This window comes from Echinops telfairi, unplaced genomic scaffold (assembly GCF_000313985.2).
Source record: "Echinops telfairi isolate 266 unplaced genomic scaffold, ASM31398v2 ScPeMD7_22;HRSCAF=79, whole genome shotgun sequence".
NCBI classification, from domain to species: domain Eukaryota; kingdom Metazoa; phylum Chordata; class Mammalia; order Afrosoricida; family Tenrecidae; genus Echinops; species Echinops telfairi.
In genome coordinates, this window is record NW_022103919.1 from 3,917,270 (window position 1) to 3,923,062 (window position 5,793).

Sequence of the window (5,793 nt, forward strand, 5' to 3'; positions counted from 1 at the left end):
CAATTTATAAACTATCAAGGGCTCATGAGGTAGCGGGGAGCAGGGAGGGAAGGAAAAAATGAGTACCTAATGTCGGGGTTTAAGTGGAGAGGAAATGTTTTGAGAATGTTGAGGGCAATGAATGTTCAAATGTGCTTTACACAATCGATGGGTGTATGGATTGTGATAAGAGTTGTATGAGCCCCTAATAAAATGATTTAAAAAAAAGATTGCCTTCTTCCTTTCCAGAATCAGATTGAGGCAGAACTGAATAAACATTGGCAGCGACTGCTGGAGGGGCTTTCTTACTACAAACCCCCCAGGTATGACTGTTCCATGTACCTGCTAGAAAAATCCCTCTGAGAAAGCTGGTGGAGGTGAAGCTCTCTCATATATATATCATATAAGGTGGCTCCTTATATATGATATTGTTGGGTTATGTAGATAAGAGAGAATAAATACTATTTGGTTATTAGTGGAAAAAAGTAGGGCACATTTTTCTGTCCATTGAAAGAAAGGAAAATTTATTCTAGAAAACATAGTGTTGTAGAGTTATGTGACCCTAGTGTCTGGGAGTAAGGATTTACTAAATATTCAACCAATAGTTTCCTAATATTTCCTTGGGCCCACCATGTTGGTGTGAGACAGTGTCAACACTGAATGGTGGGATGTAGCAGTGTATGATAATAAAACCGTTAAGTCTGCTGCCATCCAGCGGATTCTGACTCCTGGTAATCCTATAAGACAGAGAGTAGAACTGTTCCTTAGGGTTTCTGAGATAGTAAATCTTTATGGGAACAGACAAACATCATCTTTCTCCCACAGAATGGATGGTGACTTTGAACTGCCGAATTTGTGGTTAGCAACCCAGTGCTTAGCTACAACATCACCAGGACTCCTTGAATAGTGATCATAGCAGCTGACATTTACTTAGTGTTTACTATGTACCAATTATTAACGTAGCAGTAATTTAATTCTCAGCACAGGCCTTTGAGATGGGTTTTATTGTGTTTTTGTTTTTTTTTACTGCTTTTCCTTTTTTTGGTAGATATTGAGCAATTGAAAACAAGCAAAAATAAAGCACAGAGTCAAAAAAAAAAGTAGAACATAGTTTCAGAACTAGGAAATTTTTTTTCTAGAACTAGAAATTTATCTTAATTCCTCATCCAGATATAATTTTACTGTGTATTAGAATTCCCATGCCAACCTTATTTTCCTTCTACTTCTGAACATCTGTTGAATTTATTACATCTTTACTTTCTAAATTTTCTTTCTCTAGATTAGTGAAGAACTTTTTTCCCTTACTTATCCTGCCCTTGTAATCACTTTGAAGTAAATCCCAGACATATTTTGTATTATTTGGAGTTCGATATTTTTCTCCTCCCTTATTTAATTTATTCATTATTAATATCAGATGGACTCATGCATGTTTAAGTTATACTTTGTTCCAACTATGACCATTGGGAGCTCTTTTAGATTGGCTTCTGTGTCTTTTTTGACATACTGTATGAGGATAAACTGACCCAAATATCAACCGAAGCACCTAATTTTACCACAAAAGCTGCATTAAAAATGTGCTGAAAAACTCGGCTTATATACAAGTATATATGGTATTCCTATTCTTTTGTTATTTGAACCCTTATTTTCTGACAAAATACACCAGACTCATCTTGTTTTTTCCCCTGCCCCAGGCAGACCTAGAGTCAGTCATTTTCCAAGGAGTTTTGATGTCTTTTACTGGAGAATGATAGAAACCATTATCTCTAGACATTGAGAGTGCTCACTGCTACTGGGGTGTTTTAGCTTCTAGGCTCTCTGAGTAGACAGAGCTAATAATACATGTATGTATACTAGTAGACCTGGTTTTAAATATCAACCAAACTTTATGATAGCTGTGCGATTTTTGGTAAGTTGCTTTTAATCTAAGTGTTGGTAGTTCAGTTTTTAAATGGGCATAGATAATAGTATTCATCTGTAAATTCTGGATAGATATAATGATCAGAAATAGTGTAATCTTATATATCTTTTAAGTAGTTGACATTATTATAACAACAGTAGTTTGTAACACATGTAGTGTATTTATTACTTAAGAATAATAAATTTTTTTGTTAGGAGCTATATAAAGGTGAACTTGTTTGTGTGTATGTGCGTATGTGTATATTTTGTAGGCACCTATAGGCAGAAAAAGGTCTGTAACAATATCTTTTAGTACTTTTTTTAAACTGCTAGAGAGTTATTAAGAATGAGGAAATGACTCATTGTTCTTTTTATAGTCAGAGTTCAGCTGAAAAAGTGAAAGCAAATAAAGACGTAGCTTCAGCATTGAAGGAGCTGGGTTTAAGAATCAGCAAGTTTTTGGTGAGTAAAAATTAGCACTGGCTCCATATATTTGCTACAGTGTGAATAAGCATGGTTGCATTGTTAGTTGTGGTTAGTGAAATGCAGTTTATTTTAATTTAGGAGCTTAATTTGAGCCTGTGTTTGAAAAAATGTCCAGTGTGGCCTAGTTTGTATTTAAATTGACTAGTTTGTATTTAAATAGTATGGGCTACCCCGCCCCGCGCCCCCCCCCCCAAAAAAAAAAAAAAAAAAAAACCACTGAAAAAGTGTCACCGAATGGCACTTTCTTAGAATGCATTCTTCCTGCTAGGCAAACATTGAGCAACTCGCTCTGAATTAGTGCACCCAGTGGTGTTGCCTGGGAAGGTTCTCTCTGGTCACAGTGAATTATTTTCATAAAAGCAGTTTCGCTGGAACCTCATTTTTTGTGATGGCCGATTTAAGAGAACAGCCTGTGGCTATGAAATTTTGTTTCCTGCTTGGGAACAATGGCGCAGAAACTTGTGATGTTGAACACAGCTTACAAGGATAGCGGTATGAGAAAAACTCAAGTGTATGAGTGGTTTTCTCATTTCAAAAAGGTGAAATGTCGATTGATGACAAACCATGTTCTGGACGTCCGTCAACTTCCCTAAAGGAAGAAAATGTCAACTCCTAGTGCATTTGGAGTTCCTTCCACCAGGTCAGACTGTTAATCAAGCTTTCTATCTAGAGCAGTAGTTCTCAACCTTCCTAATGCCGCAACCCTTTAATACAGTTCCTCATGTTGTGGTGACCCTCAACCATAGAATTATTTTTGTTGCTACTTCATACCTGTAATTTTGCTACTCTTATGAATCGTCATGTAAATACCCAATATGCAGGATGTATTTTCATTGTTACAAATTGAACACCATTAGACATCATTAAAGCAAAGTGATTAATCACAAAGCAATATGTAATTATATATTGTGAAATATTTGTGTTTTCCAATGGTCTTAGGCGACCCCTGTGAAAGAGTCGGTATTTCAACCGCCAAAGGGGTCGCGACCCACTGGTTGAGAACCGCTGATTTAGAGGGTCTGGTAAGATTGTGTAACTGTGTGTGACAAAAAAGGCCTGATTTGTGGCAGTCGGGGGACTGGTTTTGCCACTAGGACAGTGCACCTGCTCATACAGCCATCTCAGTGTGCCAGGTTTTGGCAAAAAAGAGCATGCCTTAGCCCACACACCTTACTCACCTGACACCACTCTGTGCATCTTCTTTTTGTTTCCACAAATAAAGAGGGACATGAAAGGACAGCAATGTAACAATGTGCAAGAGGTGAAGATGAAAATGAGGGGTTTCTCTCCATCCAGTTGAGTTTGAAAAATGTTTCCCAGAATGGAATCACAGTTTTGATAACTGTATTAAGTGTAATGGAGAGTACTTTGAAGGTGATAAGGTTGTTTTGAAAAAATTTTAAATACAGAGCTTTGGGAAAATTCCAGTTTTTTGGGGGGTGGGGTAGCCCCTCATATTTAAGTATTCTTGCTTAAATTTGGATGCCAGTTCATACCTGTTGTTGTATTGATAATTATGAATGAGGATGCTTGTTTCTGGCATCATCCTGTAAATTGCATGTCTATTTTTCTATTCTTTAGGTTTAAAATTATGTTATATGAAATCTTTCCAAAGGAATTCTATTTATTTAATCCTTGTGTTCATTCCAGAGGACAGATCATCAGAATGCTTTGCATTCAATTTATGGTTTCTCAGTTGATGTGGCTCTTCTTCACTATTAACCTGTACGTTTCAGGGTCTTGATGAAGAACAGAGTGTACAGTTACTTCAGTGTTACCTTCAAGAGGATTACAGGGGTACTCGGGGCTCATTGAAGGTTTGTGATTATATCCAGCTCCTGTCCCCTGCCTTTATTGCTTTTAGATCTTTGCTACAGGTTTTTGCTACCAGTTTTTTGCAATAGAGGTAAGTGATCAGATACGATCATTCTTAGAAAAAACTTTGTAAAAACTTACAAAGCCAATCTGCTTCAATCTAATGTTTGTCCTTTGGATTGGGGTGTGGAGACTAGATCAAAGATTGGCATGTTAATCATAGATCTTATGATGTCAGTGTTGAAAAGGACTTGTCTAGTCCCTCATTTTACACATGAGGGAATTAAGACCAGAGCTGAGAAAGGGATTTGGGCTTAGATTTGCATATCCTTAGGGAAAAATGTTTCCAGATATGAATCACAATTAAAATATTGAGGGGTGGAAATAAAGATATGTACCTTTCATGTCGATAATTGAATGTTGCCTAAAAGATGGCTTCTTGACTGTTTGTTTTCCTTCAGACGGTAATACAAGACGAGAGGCAGAGCCAGGCCTTGATTCTGAAGGTTAGTAGTCACCATCTTCCTTCTTCGATGTCCAGGTGGATGACAGCTTCTGACCTGTTCTCCCTGATCAATTTTTCACCTTTGACTGTTCTCTTGAGTGAGCAGTGAGGTCTTAATGAAGATGTGTATTAATTCATTTATGAAATAAAAGACCTTTTTTACCCTACTAACTCAAGCTTAGGAATTTATCCAGAAGGTAATCTTTCATCATTGGTGGTAAGATTTGATTATAGATAATTTTTTCCCCTATATCAGTGGTTCTCAACCTTCCTAATGCCACGACCCATTCATACAGTTCCTCATGTTGTGGTGACCCCCCCCAACCATAAAATTATTTTCTTTTTTCTTATTATTTATTTATTTGTTTTTCATTGTTACTTCATAACTGTAATTTTGCTACTGTTATGAATCGAGCGACCCCTGTAAAAGGGTGGTTGAGAACCACTGCTCTAGATCTAAATTCACTAGAATTAATTTATATTTCTTTTATTTCTCTACCCCTTCCTCCCTTCACCCCTTGCAACAATTTGACTTAGGAGCTCATTTTAAAATAGAAAATTTTTTTTCTGTTTAAAAAAAAAATCATTTTATTGGGGGCTCACACAACTCGTATCACAATTCACACATATATCAATTGTGTCAAGCACATTTGTACATTCTTTGCCCTCGTCCTCAAAATATTTTTGTTGTTGTTGTTTGCACTTTTTTTGAAAATCATTTTATTAGGGGCTCATACAACTCTTACCACAATCCATACATACATCAATTGTGTAAAGCACATTTTTACATTCATCATTCTCAAATCATTTGCTCTCCACCCAAGACCCTGGCATCAGCTCCTCATTTTTCCTCCTCCCTCCCTGCCACCCTCCCTCATGAATCCTTAACAATATATAAAGTATTGTCATATCTTGCCATGTCTGACGTCTCCCTTCACCCTTTTTCTGTTGTCCGTCCCCCAGGGAGGAGGTCACATATAGTTCCTTGTAATCAGTTCTCCCTTTCCAATCCACCCTACTTCCACCCTCCCAGTATGGCCACTCAGACCATTGGTCCTGATGGGATAATCCGCCTGGATTCCCTGTGTTTCCAGTTCCTATCTGTACCAGTG

General features: G+C 37.3%; 1 protein-coding gene across 1 annotated transcript in view; it reads left to right on the plus strand.

The window, feature by feature from the left end:
* NUP188 (nucleoporin 188) overlaps positions 1-5,793 on the plus strand; it is a 59,386-nt gene that overhangs the window by 12,616 nt on the left and 40,977 nt on the right. The window contains exons 3-6 of the mRNA XM_045288569.1: positions 229-302; positions 2,253-2,337; positions 4,098-4,178; positions 4,638-4,682. The gene's annotated coding sequence lies outside the window, so the exon portion shown is untranslated. The remainder of the gene's footprint in view (positions 1-228; positions 303-2,252; positions 2,338-4,097; positions 4,179-4,637; positions 4,683-5,793) is intronic.